The sequence below is a fragment of the Panthera leo genome, chromosome A2 (genome assembly GCF_018350215.1).
Source record: "Panthera leo isolate Ple1 chromosome A2, P.leo_Ple1_pat1.1, whole genome shotgun sequence".
Lineage (NCBI taxonomy): Eukaryota > Metazoa > Chordata > Mammalia > Carnivora > Felidae > Panthera > Panthera leo.
This window is the reverse complement of record NC_056680.1, coordinates 98,802,571-98,821,679: the sequence shown is the minus strand read 5'-3', so window position 1 is coordinate 98,821,679 and position 19,109 is coordinate 98,802,571. Positions and strand designations below refer to the sequence as shown.

The window sequence follows — 19,109 nt, the reverse complement described above, 5'->3', positions numbered from 1 at the left end:
TCCACAGGAGCACAGAGTTGGGTGTTTGCGCGGAGCGAGCAAGTTCCCTGGCAGGAACTGGTTCCCTTTGGGATTTTGGCTGGGGGATGGGCGGGGGAGATGGCGCTGGTGAGCGCCTTTGTTCCCCACCAAACTGAGCTCTGTCGTCCGGGGGCTCAGCAGCTCTCCCTCCCTTTGTCCTCCAGCCTTCCTGCTTTCTGAGCAGAGCTGTTAACTTATGACCTCCCAGACGCTAAGTCGCGCTTGCTGTCTGTACACAGTCCGTCAGGCCCCTCTGCTTTTGCCAGCCAGACTCGGGGGCTCTGCTTGGCCGGCGAGCCGCCCCTCCGCCCCGGCTCCCTCCCGCGAGTCCGTGGAGCGCGCACCGCCTCGCAGCCCTTCCTACCCTCTTCCGTGGGCCTCTTGTCTGCACTTGGCTCCGGAGACTCCATTCTGCATGGTATGATTTCAATTCTTGTATACTTATGAAGGGCTGTTTTGTGACCTGGTATGTGATCTATCTTGGAGAATGTTCCATGTGCACTCGAGAAGAAAGTATATTCTGTAGCTTTGGGATGCAGAGTTCTAAATATATCTGTCAAGTCCATCTGACCCAATGTATCATTCAGGGCCCTTGTTTTTTTACTGATTCTCTGTCTAGATGATCTATGCATTTTTGAAAGTGGAGTATTAAAGTCCCCTGCCATCACCACATTATTATCAATAAGGTTGCTTATGTTTGTGATTAATTGCTTTACATATTTGGGGGCTCCCATATTCGGCACATAGACATTTATAATTGTTAGCTCTTCCTGATGGATAGACCCTGTGATTATTATAAGAATGCCCTTCTTCATCTTGTTACAGCCTTTAATTTAAAGTCTAGTTTTTCTGATATAAGTATGGCTACTCCAGCTTTCTTTTGACTTCCAGTAGCATGATAGATAGTTCTCCATCCCCTCACTTCCAATCTGAAGGTATCCTCAGGTCTAAAATGAGTCTCTTGTAGATAGCAAATAGATGGGTCTTTTTTTTAATCCATTCTGAAACCCTATGTCTTTTGGTTGGAGCATTTAGTCCATTTATATTCAGTGTTATTATAGAAAGATATGGGTTTAGAGTCATTGTGATGTCTGTAGGTTTCATGCTTGTATTTATATCTCTGGTACTTTGTGGTCCTTGCAACATTTCACTCACAGAATCCCCCTTAGGATCTCTTGTAGGGCTGGTTTAGTGGTGATGAATTCCTTCAGTTTTTGTTTATTTGGGAAGACCTTTATCTCTCCTTCTATTCTGAATGACAGACTTGCTGGACAAAGGATTCTCGGCTGCATATTTTTTCTGTTCATCACATGAAGATTTCCTGCCATTTCTTTCTGGCCTGCCAAGTTTCAGTAGATAGGTATGCCACTAGTCTTATGGGTCTCCCTTTATATGTTAGGGTGTGTTTATCCTTAGCTGCTTTCAGAATTTTTTCTTTATCCTTGTATTTTGCCAGTTTCACTATGATATGTTGTGCAGAAGATCGATTCAAGTTATGTCTGAAGGGAGTTATCTGTGCCTCTTGGATTTCAATTCCTTTTTCCTTCCCCAGATCAGGGAAGTTCTCAGCTATGATTTGTTCAAGTACACCTTCAGCCCCTTTCTCTCTCTCTTCCTCTTCTGGAATTCCTATTATATGGATATTGTTCCATTTCATTGCATCACTTAGTTCTCTAATCCTCCCCCTCATACTCCTGGATTTTTTTATCTCTCTTTTTCTCAGCTTCCTCTTTTTCCATGATTTTATCTTCTAATTCACCTATTCTCTCCTCTGCCTCTTCAATCCGAGCTGTGGTCGCCTCCATTTTATTTTGCACCTCATTTATAGCATATTTTAGCTTCTCATGACTATTTCTTAGTCCCTTGATGTCTGTAGCAATAGATTCTCTGCTGTCCTCTATACTTTTTTCAAGCCCAGCGATTGATTTTATACTGTTATTCTAAATTCTTGTCCTGTTATATTGCTTAAATTGTTTTTGATCAATTCGTTAGCTGTCCCTGCTTCCTGGAGTTTCTTTTGAGAAGAATTCTTCCATTTCATCATTTTGGGTAGTCCCTGTGGTGGCTCCAAACTGCAGGGCACTTCCCCTGTGCTGTCCAGAGTAATTTGCATTGGTGGGTGGGGCTGCAGTCAGACCTGATGTTTGTCCCCAGCCCACCGTGGGGGCCATAGTCAGACTGGTGTGTACCTTGTTTTCCCCTCTCCCAGGGGCAGGACTCAGTGTGGAGTGGTGTGGCCCCTGTCTGGGCTACTTGCACACTGTCAGGCTTGTGGTGCTGCTTTGATGGGATCTGGCATATTAGTCAGGGTGGACCCACAAGGTGCACAGGGGCGGGAGGGGCAGGCTTAACTCGCTTTACCATTTGGGGTCCCTGTGTGAGGGGGCCTGCAGCACCGGGAGGGAGGCAGGCAGGCAGACCCGTCAGAGGGATGGATCCACAGAAGCACAGCGTTGGGTGTTTGCGCAGTGCAAGCAAGTTTGGTGACGAGAACTGGTTCCCTTTGGGATTTCGGCTGGGGGATGGGACAGGGAGATGGCACTGGCCAGCGTCTTTGTTCCCCGCCGAGCTGAGCTCTGTCTTCCAGGGCTCAACACCTTCCCTCCCGGTATTCTCTCGCCCTCCCACTCTCCGAGCAGATTTGTTGATTTTTAATATCCAGATGTTAAGTCCTGCTGGCTATCAGAACTCATGCAGTCTGGCCCCTCCGCTTTTGCAAGCCAGACTCAGGAGCTCTGCCTTGCCGGGTGGGCTGCCCCTCCACCGTCCCGGCTCCCTGCCACCAGTCCGTATAGTGCGTACTGCCTCTCCACCCTTCCTACCCTCTTCCGTGGGCCTCTTGTCTATGCTGGGCTCCAGAGAGTCCATTCTGCTAGCCTTCTGGTGGTTTTCTGGGTTATTTAAGTACATGTGGGTGGAATCTAAGTGATCAGCAGGACACGGTGAGCCCAGCATCCTCCTCTGCCTCCATCTTCTTCCAGAATCCCTTCTAAGTTTTTCTATGAAACTAATTCAGGTTAAAGGAGCCACAGGAAGTATTATGGTGGCCGGTCTATCATCTCTTCAATTACTATCTTGCTAGTGATTATAAAAATCTCAGAGAAATAAATCCATAGGCTGTTTCTTCTAAGCTATAAAGAATAGTGTCTCTTATGGTTGCTATTGTTGCATAACAAATCACCCCAGTAGTCAATGGCTTAACACAACAGCAATCATATTATTATCTCAAAGTTTCTCTGTGTGGCAAATTTGGAATGGGCTCAGTTAGGGTCTGGATCTGGCTTGGGATCTTTTACATGGTTATGGACAATTAGTAGTTAAAATAGTGATCTGGAGCAACTCAGGGATGGCCAGGCATCTCTCCCTATCTCTCCCTCTATTTCTCTATTTTTCTATCTATCATATTCATACAAGTGTCAGGACTCCTCTAAGTGATCTCTCCTGGTGTGCTAGTTTGGGCTTCTTAACAGTATGGTAGCCTCAAGGCTGTCTGATGGTGTAAATGGTGGCTCAGGACTCAGTCTAAGTGCTCTAACAAGAAAGGTGGAAAATATAACATTTTCTTCCAACCTAGACTTGGTAGTCACTTAGACTCCTACCACATTTTCCTAGTTACAAGGTAAGAGAATAGATTCCATTTCTTAATATGGGAGTGGCAAGGTTTAGAAGATCTTGTGGTATTGGAAATATTGAGATAGCCATCTTTGGAAAATACTGCCACAATGTCTTTTACCCTGAAATGGTTATCTTTGCTAAATTGGTGATATTTTGAGTACAAATAAATGTACTCTTTGCTAATAGATGACTGAGAATGAATTGTTTTGGTAAAAAATAAAAATAATAAAAGAAATCTCATAGTGTCTTGACTCCTTGAGGCAAGGCATATTATTTGTTTTTTTATGTTATTTGTTTATTATTTGAGATACTTCATTTCATCGAAATTCCAGTAGTTTCCCACACCTTTAGTTGATCTCTGTTATTTACTCAGACTCAGGCCTGCCAGAAAGTCTGGAATTATATCTTTAGTTGAAAGAGATTCACTTTTATGACAAAGATCCAGCAACAATAGGAATAACAAACTGAAGGCCATTTGGCTCAGTTAGGTGAGGAAAGAGGAGAAAACTGATGCCAACATTGAATTGACAGAGGGGATGGACTATTTTATGCCAGTCTGATCATCTCTCTTGGTGTCACTTTCTCCCTTTACAAAATAGAGCAAACCACTTCTGACTTGCCTTACCAAACAATGGTGAAGCTAAGCTAAGAAAAATATTTGTTAAACAATTTTCAAATACATGATTCTATCCGAATGTCAACTGGGAGATGTAATTACAATACCTAGATTGACTTGCGTACGATTCTGTGGCAGGGCTTTTGTCTTTGGAAGATGAGAGCATAGACCAATCATCCAGACATTTGATTTGAATGGTTTTTTCTCTAGTGGGGATAGATTGCCTCTAAGCCATCATTTGGTCTTCCTCTCCAACAGTGGAATATACTTGCTTAGTGGCTGGAAAGGTAAGCTAAACTCCTACTAGGAGAAATAAAATGCACCAAATTTTCTGACACTTGTCTATTAACAGCAAACTTTAACCAAATGAGAAAAAGAAATTTGATAAAACCTTCTAGTCAAATGCTCAACTAAATCTGATATAAACTCTTGAGAATCTACAGTACATAGGCACTTGCATACTTGAAAGCAGAAGTGAAAATGTGAAAGTGTAAGCAAAAGTTTTAAGTCTGTAGGCATCAGTAGCTTATCCTAAAAGGATAATCCAAAAGGACAAAGATTGTTTTACTACTTGGGAGTCAGAGAAAACTCATGCTCTGTAAATGGATTTGGTGGTGCCCAGTGAAATGGCCGGCTCACTGATTTCATAGTACTACAGAAAATTTTAGTTGGGAGCCATTTCTTCAAGATCATTAGAGTTGAGAAACTGAAGCTCTTCTGAACATGATCTTTTGAGATAAACATCACTCCAAAATCCCAAATCTATGGGATACGTAAAGTATATTTATTGCGAGGCCTCAGAGGCAGGTTGTAGGTTGTGGTCAGACTCATGCTATAAAGATAGGGAAGGTATTTCTTCTTCGTGTTTAGGTGAAGATGACCATTTATCTTTGTCACTCTCACCTACCTTCCCATTCCCATTAAATAATTCCTTTTAAGATACTGGGAAGGAATCAAACTCCAACTGATCTTTAAAAAGCAGATTAGAAATACAGCAATTATTGCCTGGATAAAGAGATAAGAAATGTTTCTAACAATCAAGTCAATTTATTTACTTGCAAGAGGCTCACCTGTGTGACAAGCACAGCTTGGTGCTTTTGTAAAGTCCTCTAACTCTCTTCTAAAAGAAGCCGTATTTAAGCAATCATCCATTTATACCATTTATACCGGCAGATAACTGCACACCAAGCAACACTTTGTACTTCTCTGAGAAAATTTGAAAGAAACAGATTTTCCTAAAATGGGACTTCAGTGATATTTTGGGTTAAACACAGTGCTTCTATTGTTTCTGCAATTTAGAGTCTTTACTACCAGTGAGCAAAGACAATCAATGATTCCAGAGACTTTCACAAGGCAGATAATGCAGATGGTATTTCATACTCTTGCATGTGCCTCGTGAATAACTTCCACAGGGCTAATTAGTCAACTGTGTGTACTACACTGTTGAAAACTGGGCATATTAACAAGTAAGCTACCCACCGGAATAAATAATGTTTCTTGGATTCAAGATGCATCGAATAATTCCTGACTGAAAGACTGAGTTGCTCTGGATAGAAAGTTGATACAAAATGTAGGACTCTGAAACCAAAAACCTGACTCTTACTTAACGATTGTTTACTGTGGTTTTTCAATGTAAGCTTTGTATACACAGATTAACTTTGTTTTCTAAGTGTTTTCAAAGACCCTGGAAAACTAAGAATTAAGTTCTCCCTATTCCTCAGAAACCAGCAAACTCTTCCCCAAGCTCAACACCTATTGTTTGAAAATCTACCACACAGTGGCCTTCATCATCTATGCCAACAGATGTGAAGATGCCCAGAGACCTTCAAATGTTTGAGCTACTGAGTCTCATGGGGGCACCAGGAAGGGGAGGGAAAATGGTTCCGGAATTCCAAAGGTCACTGCTGGATTGAAATAATGAAAATTGCCCACATGTTGAAAAAAACTCAGACGTGATTATTGGAAAATCTGGCAATCAGGCCAAGGAGCTAACTGTGCCTAAAATTTCATTTATATTCTTTAAAAAGAAAGAGAGAGAGAGAGAGAGAGAGAGAGAAAAGAAGGTGTGCCAGGGTGAGAGAGAAATAATTATTATGTTCTTCAGCCTTCGGGCTACCACAATTAACAAGTTCAAACAAAATGGAAGAAATATTTACCTTTACCAAAGGGGATAAAGTATAAACTATCACCTACATGAGCACTCATTTCTGAAAACAAGTCTAAGAAATTATTTTAAGTGATTGAAGAAAGTGGGAGTTAGAGCAATTTATTTTTACAACAAAGGAAGACTATGATATGTATTTGAATTATCTTTCAAGGCACTTATTGTGTCTGATAACCATTTCCTTACAATTATTTTATTCTAAGGACAGCTTTTCTTTCTAAAATCTCTCTCCTTACTCTTCCCTCAAAGGTGCTAGGACTGTGTGGTGATGGTAACATGATTATATATGTAAAAAGATGCACTTTCTGCATAAAATAAACTAGGCAATTACATATCATGAATCCGCTTTGATCATTTTATTCTGGGTTATTTACTAGGTGACATAGAAGCATCATGGGGTAGTATGGAGGCTCAGTTATAGGTTGGCTCCAACTGCAAGATCTTGGGTAAGTTTTCCTGTATTTATTTTTTTACCTAGCAAGCAAACATAGGCACTGGAGAAGTGACAGGCTCTGTGTATGTGCTGTAGTGACACAGAGATGGACACATTACCCTCATGGAGCTTTTAGGTAATTTCACTTCAGTATGCTCTGTTCCAGAATAGAAGCCTGACCTGGGGGCTTCTAGGAGGGTCCAATAAATGAGTGCTGAAGGTGGAATGGGGTCAGGAGGGAAGGTCAAGGACAGTTCTTCAGAAGATGTTAAGACTGAGACCAGAAGCTTAAGAAGGAGTTAGCTAGTGGAAGAGCAAGGAGGCACTGTGGAAAGAAAGCTCTGGACAAAGACAACAAGCATATGTGAAGACCTAAAGGCACTTGATCTGCAAATACTGTCTGGATGATGTTTTAACTCGATGTATGTGTTTTAAGAAGAAACATGCAAAGTTTTGTCTTAGAACTTTGTCTAGAATCTTTGGAGACAAATGGCAGAGATGATAAACTTATAGCTAGTATCTGTTGTAGTGATCCATGATTCTAATTCAGCTTTCCTCTTTTTAGTCCAAAGCCTACTGGAAAAGTACACAGGTGAAAGCCTAAGGCTTTGCTTAGAGTGACAAGTGGGAACTTTGCAGATTACACCAGCACCCCTGAAGCTATGAGGATGCACAAACAGGCTTCCCCAATGTCTGATGCATCTTCCAAAATAAACACATATTTTAGAGTGATGGTTCTAAAATTTTAATTTGCATAAAAATTACCCAGGGTTTTTGTTAGAATGCAGATTCTGATTCAGTATTTCTGGGCAGGCCTGAGATTCTCTATTTAATGCTCCCAGTATGGTCCCTGTGATTCGAGGACCTCACTTTAAATACTAAGGTCTTAAAACACTTAAGGAAGGCCCAATTTGGGGAGATCAATATCCTTAAAGTTTCAGTATTTTGAATCATTTACTTTAAAAATACATTCTCTTATTCTCTTTCCCTCTCTGTCTCTGTCTCTCTTTCTCTCTCATATACACACACAAGCACACACATGTACATACTTTAAGTTCATCCTGTTGACTATATATGTAAATGTGTAACAATTGACCAACTAATAGAGAATGTAACAACTATTCTTGTTATTCTTATCAACCTATAAATGGGTTAAACAATATCTTGTCCATGATCACCCTTTTTAATATTTGTACACATTTATTTTTGTTATGTTCTAGTGTAATATTGAAATGTCAGAGCAGAACACTTAAATACATGTTACCTCCAAAATCTAAGAAAATCCAGCTAGTGTTGGACCTGTCTCTTCATGAGGGGCGGATCAAGGTGCATCAGTATGTTTTTCTTTTTTTTTTTAAGTTTATTTATTTCTGAGAGAGAGAGAAAGCACAAGTTTGGGGGGTGGGGACAGAGAGAGAGAGGGAGAGAGAGAATCCCAAGGAGGCTCTGTGCTGTTAGCACAGAGCCCGACATGGGGGCTGATCTCAGAAACTGTGAGATCATGACCTGAACTGAAATCAAAAGTCAGATGCTTAACCAACTAAGCCACCCAGGCTCCCCTCAGTGTGTTTTTTCTTTAGAAGAAATATCCCAAAATGATCCAGGGCAGTGGACTCATAGAAACCTCCCCAAGGGGCAGGACCTTGAACTTTCATAGATTTACTTCCCTCTCTCTGGCACACATGTCTCATTAAGGCATTTCAGGGCTTGCTTTTTCCCACTCATAAGATCCAATTAGTATAATTTTTGTTTAGATCCAATTTAGTATAATTTATCATCAGATAAAGAGCTGGAGTGATGTTCTGTGGGATACCAGTTCAAATAAGATCCCTGAAAGAATGATTTAGAGTTATCTATGGATTTTAAGCTATTAACCTTGCCTGTATTTGTCCAAATATCCCATCCAATCATCAGAGCCCTACTCCGTCCCAACTAGTCTCTCATCTTAGCAAATGAGCCCCAGTGACCTGGTTTATGGAAATTAAATATCAATTTCAACACTTAAAATCAAGCCTTGGCCTCATTGTGGGCCATGTCTGCCCTGCAGCTCCATGAAAGAAGGAAATAAGGCACCACAGAGGCTTTCTGGTTCTCCAGTGCCTTGGGTTGGAAATTCAAGACTTCATGCTTATCTTCTTTACTTACACTATCCAGAGCAGTCATAAGTAGTCATTCCACCTCATCATCTCAGTAATCACTACTGTCACCTTAGCAAGTATGCGCTGTAGCCACTTTGTCTGCCTTGATCTCTCCCTTCATTCAATACCACCACTGGTGATAATCTGAGTGACCATGATGCCACTGTAGGCCATGGATTACCAGTGTTTTCTATACCTCTGGCCTTTTATGCACTCTTCAGATAGGAGCAACTCAATCTCAGAATCCCATTTTGAGGATCCATTTGTCATGTCCCATACCTGGTACCAATTACTGCCTCAGTCAGAGTCCCAGCAGTAAGCACGGCATACTAATAGGGTCTAACAATAATTTAAAACAAGACTAATCCACTTGTCATCAGAGATGACCATGAATCTGTGCTGGCTGGAAAGAGCCTATATTTTCTTTTTTAACTATATAGTATTATCTTGCACAGGTAATTTTTATAAACCATCTAAAATTCACCTTTTATATCATACAGATTTTTGTCCATAGAATAAGCCAGTTTGCCATCACCTTCCTAAAAATCCGTTACTTCTCTACTGCTTTGTGATGCCACCTTTATCATATATCAAATCCCCACATATGCAGATGTCTGTTTTTAGGCTCTGTATTTTATTCCATTGGCCTATTTTTCTGTTGCATTTATTATTCTGGTTGTGTAGTGTGCCTGAATATCTGGTAGGTGATTCATCCATGTACATGTCAGTTCAGTTTATTAAGTCCTTTAAACAACACACCATGCTAAATTACCAATTGATGATTTTAAATTGCCACCTAGAGAAGGTGAATCTGGTTATCTTCAGGACTTCTGTCTTGCTAAGCAAGGTGTACAAGTCAAAGATAAGTTGAATTACTCATTTGTCACACGTGATTTTCCTTCTTTACCCTTTTCCACATGGTGCTCCATCTCCCCTCTCAATAAATATTGGTATGGGCTGAATTATTTCCCATCTCCACCGAATTCATATGTTGAAGTCCTAACCCTCAGTACCCGAGAATGTGGTATATCTGGAGATAGGGACTTTAAAAAGGTAATTAAGTTAAAATGATGTCATTAAGGGAGGTTTTAATTAAGTATTACTGGTGTCCTTATAAGAAGAGTAACTTTAAACACAGAAATGTATAGAAGGAAGAAATGTGAAGAAACAGGGAGAAGTTGGCTATCTATGAAACAAGGAAAAGAGCCCCAAAAGAAACCTACCCTGCTGACAACTTAATCTTGGATTTCTAGTCTCTAGAACTGTGAGAAAATAAATTTCTGTTTTTTTAATTCACCCAGTCTGTGGTACTTTGTTATGGCAGCCCTGACAAACTAATGTTATTAGATATTGAAAGAATATTGATTTAAAGGAGTGTAACCAACGTTAGCCTAATGTGCTTGCCCTGTCTAATCTATGGCTCCAGTTTTGGCCTTTTTTCCCTGTATTTTTCATCATTTTTTCCCTGTATTTTTGCCATTCCTCCATCTCTACCTGGCACCTGTAACTCAAATGTTCCAAATCTAGGTCATGGTATTATTCTTCAATTGTGCTAATCTCTGGTGGTATCTCTCTTACAGAGAGAGCTAGAAGTCACCCTAGACTTCTGCTTCCACCCTTCTGTGCATCCTTTTGAATCCACCTCAAGAGTTAGTTTATCCTGATTATTTTAATCTTGGAAATGTTTCTTGCCCCCTGACCCCTTCCTATCCCAATTAACATTGTGCTGAGTCAGGCCTTCATTATTTTTTGCCTGGACTTTGCTGAAGATATACAGTTGGTCTCTCTAACTCCATTCTCTCCATTTCTCAATGTAGATATTCCAATATGTTCTAAACATGTCTGATCATATGACTTAGCCCTTTCATAATTCCATTATTTAAATGAAAAAGTTCTAATTCCTTAGCCAGACATTCAAGACCTTTTATAATATTGATAATTTGCCAGTTCAACTTATTACCACATCTCCCTCTTGCCAAGTACCTTCTATTTCTGCCACACCAATCTATTTATACTTCCTTCAATACAAAACACATTCTCACAGCTTCCTGTTTTTGGTTGTGTCAGCCTCTGCCTTCAATACCTTTCACCCCCTGTGTTATTTTAAGACTCCACACATCTTTTGAGGCCCACATAAATTGGTATTTTCTTCAGGAAACTGTCCTTAGTATTCCCAGTTGTGATTGACAGTTTCATGCTTCATATTCCCAGCTGTACTTTTTGAATCCCATTTCTTTCATATTTATCACATTTTATTTTATTTTGGTATCCTTGGCCTTCTCCAGGAGGTGGAAAGCTCTGTGGAGTCAGGGACAATGTTTTGTCCATTTTTCTATACCCACCCAATATACAGCATAGAGCTTTATATATTATAGGTGATCTATAAATATTTGAGTGAATAAAGACAGTTTGCCAGATATCAATTTCATAAGAGTTTTGAATTTGGAAGCATGTCACCATTTAGTTAATTTCAATCCATTTATTTTGTGGGAAATATGGTTTACTCATTCACAGACCCAAAATATTAAAAGGCTCATTTCTTTTTTGGCTATAAAGTAGCTCTTAGAAAATATTATGAAAAATAAAGTGGAAATTAATCAGCGAAGAGAAAATTAAATTTTCCTTAAAAATGTCCTCAGAATTAAAATTGAGAGAAACCATTCAAAAGGCAAAAATGTAATTGCATTTGCCAATATATAAGGTATTTTTAGTAATATTTTATGGTGATTGCCAATCTTCTTAGGGCTGAGACACAGACTGTGGAAGGAGTAGGACCACTTTTTCTGAATCTAGAGGAAGAGCTATTTGGAATTGAAAGTGGCCTTACAATTTGAGAGACTCTATAGCAAAACATATAGTATTTGAGAAGTGGCCAACATTAAATAGAACCAAACCTTTCATTATCTTCACCCTCTTCTCCAATTATTTTTGAAAGCAAGTCTGCTATAAGTACCATTTACTGCTCAGACAGGATGCTGTGGAGTCATGGCCTAACCCATTAAACACTTCCAAGTTGTGGGATCCTTATGCCTTTGATTTTGTTGTTGTATTTTTATTTCTTGTTTTGTTTTGTTTGTTTCTGTTCCCACCTCATAACGTAGAGTCCAATTAGGGTTGGCGAAAACAGATGCTGTTTAATTTAACAATCTTATATGACTATAGTGTTTGCTTTTTAAGGATTCCCCAATGATGCCTATAGAGCCCTGGATCTTTGGAATCCCAGATTTGAAGAAAGCTTACTTTATAAGTTAACTCAGCTTTATGGAGGAAACATATTATTTATTTTGCTCTGACAGCATGAGGTCTGAGTACCTCCACTCCCTAGTAGTTGATAAGGCAACTCTTCACTAGATTTATCAAATATCAACAAAGACAATCTCTTTTAGTAGTGGTTAAAGGAAGTCTAACCAGAAAATTTCATAGGAAAAAGTAAAATATTTGACATCATCTACTTACTCAGATATAATGCTCTCCACAGATGCAGATTCCATTTTTCTACCCAAGTTTATATTAACTGTAGAATAAATAAGAAAATCTTGTTGATGGGAGAAAATCCAAATAAAGCTATAATCTCACATGATCATCATAACAGCCCTATGGGGTAGATATTGGGTAAAAACCATATGAAACTATTTGTGTAAATTAAAAAATGATTGACATTAGCAATTTAATGTGGTTTAAACTTTGTTATTAATATCTCCATTTTACAGATGAAAAGTCTGATGTTTAGAGGTCAAATAATGTACTGAAAATCACACAGCTGTTAAGTCACAAAGCCAGACCCAGAACCTAGAAAACTAGGTACGTCTGCCTCCAAAGCCTTGTTCTTCTCCTCCAGGCTGTACTGCCAGGTAAGGAATGCAATTAGGCTAAGTGAGAAAGGTGCATACCTCACCCTGTGGCCTCTCATTGACACAGCAGAGAGATGGGTAGCATTTCTTTGTTGTAGTTATATTTATGACTCATAAAGACAGATCTAGACTTGTGCAAGTATATACATTCTAGTTTCCTCCCGTATGAGCTTTAACTGTGTTAAATAAACAATGGTGTTACAGCTCTTGATCCATGGGGATGAAATTGCTTAAGATACGGATGGCAATGGTTTTGAAATATGTAATGTTTTAAGTCACCAAGCCTGTGACTGGCTGAAAGCTTCTCACACTGCCTTTGCGCTGTCTCATATGTTTTCCCTCTTACAGTATAAACTGCTCAAGCACAGCTTCCCTTTTCCCTTTGAGACTCCTTCTCAGTCAGCCTAAATAAATGATTACTGACCTTTAGGACAATGGTATAAGGCTGGAAATGGTGGTGGCCCAACTACAGACAAAAAATATTGCTGCCTAGATAGAGCAGCTCAATGAAAAAAAGTTATTATATGCACATACTCCTGCTTTGAGTAAGGCCCACTGTATACTTCATTTCAGTAGTTTTAGTTTCCTTTTTGAAGCGTTGCTTTTTAATTCTTTTCTCTTTTAGTTTGGCAGCCTTGTAGCTACAGTCAATTCTCTCCACTCTTGCCCCAGGCCTATTAGAATAAGGGCAATTGATTTATGCATCAAAAGTCTGATAGTATATAGAAGGTCATTCATTGAGAACTAAGGAGCCTTTAAATAGTGGTGGTCATGCAAATTAGTGTGATTGCTGGCCCAGGTCCTGAAACAAATTAAGCTGAACTGAATAGAAACCAAACTATGAGAAACTTTGATTTTAAATAAGGTTTGAAAGTATACATTTTCATCCTGGTACCAGATTTTTTTTTTCATGTCACTATCATAAATTCTACCAGCTGGATGAAATTAATGAATGTGTATAATAGGGCTATAGAGATTGGTCGGGGAACGAGTTTCTGGTAATAGCATTGTTGGCAGAAAGACCGAAGCTTTCAGTTTTATCTTCATTGTTTTTTTAGACAACAAATGATTTTGAGATATACCTTATTATTAGTTTTTAATTCTCTCATACCTGCTTCCCTCATCCCTGAGACTAAGAGAAGGAACAATGAATGGAAGCTTTCTCTGGGGCCAGGATTTCTCTGACTTTGATTCTCTGTGCTAGTATGGCCAGAGTTTTGTTTTCTTTTTTAAATTGATATATATTTGACATATAACATTATGTAAACTTAAGATGTACATGTTAATTTGATAAATTTATATATTGCAATATGATTGTCATTGCCATGTTAAGTTGGCACTTCTACCAGGTCACATATCATTATTTCTTTTCTGTGGAGGAAATAATTACAATCTAGTTTCCTAGCAAGTTTGATGATTATAATACAATATTGTTGTCTATTTTCACGATACTGTACATTACATCTCCAGGACTTATTTATCTACAACTGTAAGTTGTGACTGGAATTATTTTTAAAGTGCAATAGATTGTTTCCCTTAAAACTGGTCTTTCTCTGCCTTTGGCTGTTCTGTTCTGCCCCACCTCTTCCAACAATGGATACCTTGGGCAACTGACAGGGCGAAGCCAGAGAAGTTCTGGACTTGTGCTGTGAATAACAGGAAGTGGTGCAAGATACCTTTGGCTAATTCCTCTGAAGTCCCACCCCCCTCCATGAATTTCCTTGTCCTATTTCTACTCGGCAGTCGCTGCCCAGGATCTCAAAGAGATGGTAACTGGATTTAGTGGGACTTCCCTAAATCCCAGAGTCATGATATTATTAAACTCTCATGATTCTACTTTCACTTATATAAAACCTTTATTCTCAAATTTAGGATTAAATTCATAAATAACATCAAGACAATATGTTAAATCAGTTATGCAGGATGTGGAAAAAAGACACAAAGCTCTCACTAGATGTATGTCTTCCTTAAATTGACTTTTAAATTCTGAAATATATACAGAAGAGTGTATATAATATAAATGTACAGTATACATCACAAAATGAACAGCAATGTACTCTCCACCCTGCCTGAGAAATAGAACATAATAATATGTCTGAGTTTCCCTGTCGTGCCTTTCAGAAGCAACCACTAGTCCTGAGTATTGTGTTATTAACTTCCTTACTTTTCTTTATGGTTTATCCCACATATGTATGTATGTATCCTTAAGTAAGAAATCACTTAATTTTGTGAACTTCTGAACTCTATATAATCTGAATTATACTATATGTATGCTTTCATGACTTGCTTTTTTTGCTCAGCACTGAGTTTCATCCATTTTTATTGTTATATAATGTTCTACTGTTTGACCTTAATTTTTATATTCATTCTCCTGATGATAGATATCTCAGTTATTAAAACATATATTATATATTAATATATTAATACTCCATTAAGATATTAAATAGAAAGTATCTAAACAAAATATTTTCAGATTTCCTTTATGCCTGAAATGGCCATCTGCAATTCCTAGTCAAGATTTTTTAACTATAATCTCTTAAAATTATTGATAATTATCATCAGCAAGAAACTTCATCATAAATTTGGCGACAGAGACTTTCTAACCATTTTTACAACAATATTATCTTAAGAATCTGGTAGCTATCATTTTCTTTCATTAACAAATGTAATATTATGGTTCTTGTTATTTTGTGGCAGTACAGAGGGATTTCTAATTCCGTTGTGGTTTTCGCAAATTTGTAGATTGTTCAGGTATTATCATCATAGTTGTCATTTTGAAAGTATACTAAAGATGTGTTGCTAAAAGACACATCAGACACAGACATACAGAAATATCCTCTGTAGTGAGTTGAACATGCGTCCTCTCAAAATCTATGCCTACCGGGGATATCATTATGAACTTGTTTGGAAACAGGGTCTTTGTAGATATAATTAAGATGAGGTCATCCTGGATGAGTGTAGGCAGTAAAACGAATGACTGGTGTCCTGATAAGGAGAGGACACAGAGAGACACACAGACAAACAGAGAAGGCCATGTGGCCACAGAGGCAGAGATTAGAGCAATGCAGCTACAAGCTAAAGTTATGTAAGGATTGCCAGAGTCACCAAAAGCTAAGAAGAGGCAAAGAAGAATTCTTCCCTAGAGGTTTCCAAGGGAGCATGGCCTTACCAACACCTTAATTCAGACTTGTAGGCTCTAGAACTGTGAGAGAATAAATTTCTGTTGTTTTAAGCTACCTAGTTTGTGATCATTTATGGCAGCCCTCAGAAACTAAAATACCCTCTGTGAATGAAGATGAATGAGATGTACCTCATGGAGTTTGTCTTCTAGGAGACACTCCCTGGTTTCCTGGCTTCCATACACTCAAGTAGCTGCATCTTGGTTTGTATACCATACTCCTTAGGCACCAGGATCCTGACCTCACCTCCAACCTCCACGAGTTGAATTGCTGTCCACCGTGGTCCATCTGCAGGTGGCTAATTGAATGGATGTCCGGTTGTAGAGCTCCTCTTGGGCTATACTCAGTGAGTCCAGGCAGTGCTAAGGGCAGGATGACATTTATAGAGTCTATTTTCTGCAAGGACTGTGAGGCCACCACTCACTGTGCATGAGCAGTTCTCCTTGGAATTCTGGAAAAGGCTGAATCCACATGGATGTGATTAGTTTGGTGGAAGTTTTGGCTGCCCCAGGTCCAGCTGACAGTATCCTCACACTGGTTAGGAAGCTCAGCTCTCATCCAGCAAGCCTCAGCTTATAACTGTAGAACAAAAGTTGCTTCCAGTGCTTGTTTACCTCTATGGGTTCTAGTTTTCCTGTTTCTGGCCTCTGAAGAAATCCTTACTGTTTAACAATTTTGCTACAGATTTTAAACATTTGAAATATTTTATTCAACATATTAACTTGTGCTCTACAGGAGTATTTTCCTTTTTTTTTTTTTCAATATATGAAGTTTATTGTCAAATTGGTTTCCATACAACACCCAGTGCTCATCCCAAAAGGTGTCCTCCTCAATACCCATCACCCACCCTCCCCTCCCTCCCACCCCCATCAACCCTCTCTTATGCTTTGGCTCTCTTCCACTCTAACCTCTTTTTTTTTTCCTTCCCCACCCCCATGGGTTTCTGTTAAGTTTCTCAGGATCCACATAAGAGTGAAACCATATGGTATCTGTCTTTCTCTGTATGGCTTATTTCACTTAGAATAACACTCTCCAGTTCCATCCATGTTGCTACAAAGGGCCATATTTCATTCTTTCTCATTGCCATGTAGTACTCCATTGTGTATATAAACCACAATTTCTTTATCCATCCATCAGTTGATGGACATTTCGGCTCTTTCCATAATTTGGCTATTGTTGAGAGTGCTGCTATAAACATTGGGGTACAAGTGCCCCTATGCATCAGTACTCCTGTATCCCTTGGGTAAATTCCTACCAGTGCTATTGCTGAGTCATAGGGTAGGTCTATTTTTAATTTTTTGAGGAACCTCCACACTGTTTTCCAGAGTGGCTGCACCAATTTGCATTCCCGCCAACAGTGCAAGAGGGTTCCCGTTTCTCCACATCCTCTCCAGCATCTATAGTCTCCTGATTTGTTGATTTTGGCCACTCTGACTGGCGTGAGGTGGTATCTGAGTGTGGTTTTGATTTGTATTTCCCTGATGAGGAGTGACGTTGAGCATCTTTTCATGTGCCTGTTGGCCATCCGGATGTCTTCTTTAGAGAAGTGTCTATTCATGTTTTCTACCCATTTCTTCACTGGGTTATTTGTTTTTCGGGTGTGGAGTTTGGTGAGCTCTTTATAGATTTTGGATACTAGCCCTTTGTCCAATATGTCATTTGCAAATATCTTTTCCCATTCCGTTGGTTGCCTTTTAGTTTTGTTGGTTGTTTCCTTTGCTGTGCAGAAGCTTTTTATCTTCGTAAGGTCCCAGTAATTCACTTTTGCTTTTAATTCCCTTGCCTTTGGGGATGTGTTGAGTAAGCGATTGCTACGGCTGAGGTCAGAGAGGTCTTTTCCTGCTTTCTCCTCTAGGGTTTTGATGGTTTCCTGTCTCACATTCAGGTCCTTTATCCATTTGGAGTTTATTTTTGTGAATGGTGTTAGAAAGTGGTCTAGTTTCAATCTTCTGCATGTTGCTGTCCAGTTCTCCCAGCACCATTTGTTAAAGAGACTGTCTTTTTTCCATTGGGTGTTCTTTCCTGCTTTGTCAAAGATGAGTTGGCCATACGTTTGTGGGTCTAGTTCTGGGGTTTCTATTCTATTCCATTGGTCTATGTGTCTGTTTTTGTGCCAATACCATGCTGTCTTGAGGATTACAGCTTTGTAGTAGAGGCTAAAGTCTGGGATTGTGATGCCTCCTGCTTTGGTCTTCTTCTTCAAAATTACTTTGGCTATTCGGGGCCTTTTGTGGTTCCATATGAATTTTAGGATTGCTTGTCCTAGTTTCGAGAAGAATGCAGGTGCAATTTTGATTGGGATTGCATTGAATGTGTAGATAGCTTTGGGTAGTATTGACATTTTGACAATATTTATTCTTCCAATCCATGAGCACAGAATGTTTTTCCATTTCATTATATCTTCTTCAATTTCCTTCATAAGCTTTCTATACTTTTCAGCATACAGATCTTTTACATCTTTGGTTAGATTTATTCCTAGGTATTTTATGCTTCTTGGTGCAATTGTGAATGGGGTCAGTTTCTTTATTTGTCTTTCTGTTGCTTCATTATTAGTGTATAAGAATGCAACTGATTTCTGTACATTGATTTTGTATCCTGCAACTATGCTGAATTCATGTATCAGTTCTAGCAGACTTCTGGTGGAGTCTATCGGATTTTCCATGTATAATATCATGTCATCTGCAAAAAGTGAAAGCTTAACTTCATCTTTGCCAATTTTGATGCCTTTGATTTCCTTTTGTTGTGATTGCTGATGCTAGCACTTCCAACACTATGGTAAACAACAGCGGTGAGAGTGGGCATCCCTGTCGTGTTCCTGATCTCAGGGAGAAAGCTCTCAGTTTTTCCCCATTGAGGATGATGTTAGCTGTGGGCTTTTCATAAATGGCTTTTATGATCTTTAAGTATGTTCCTTCTATCCCGACTTTCTTGAGGGTTTTTATTAAGAAAGGTTGCTGGATTTTGTCAAAGGCCTTTTCTGCATCGATTGACAGGATCATATGGTTCTTATCTTTTCTTTTATTAATGTGATGTATCACATTGATTGATTTGCGAATGTTAAACCAGCCCTGCATCCCAGGAATGAATCCCAC

The 19,109-nt window shown here is 39.2% G+C and overlaps 1 long non-coding RNA gene across 2 annotated transcripts in view; it reads right to left on the bottom strand.

Moving 5' to 3' along the window:
* LOC122213476 overlaps positions 1-12,503 on the bottom strand; it is a 112,095-nt gene extending 99,592 nt beyond the window's left edge. For both annotated transcript variants that reach the window (XR_006199535.1, XR_006199534.1), the window contains exon 1: positions 12,444-12,503. This is a non-coding gene — a long non-coding RNA (uncharacterized LOC122213476). The remainder of the gene's footprint in view (positions 1-12,443) is intronic.
* Between the last annotated feature and the right edge of the window lie 6,606 nt (positions 12,504-19,109).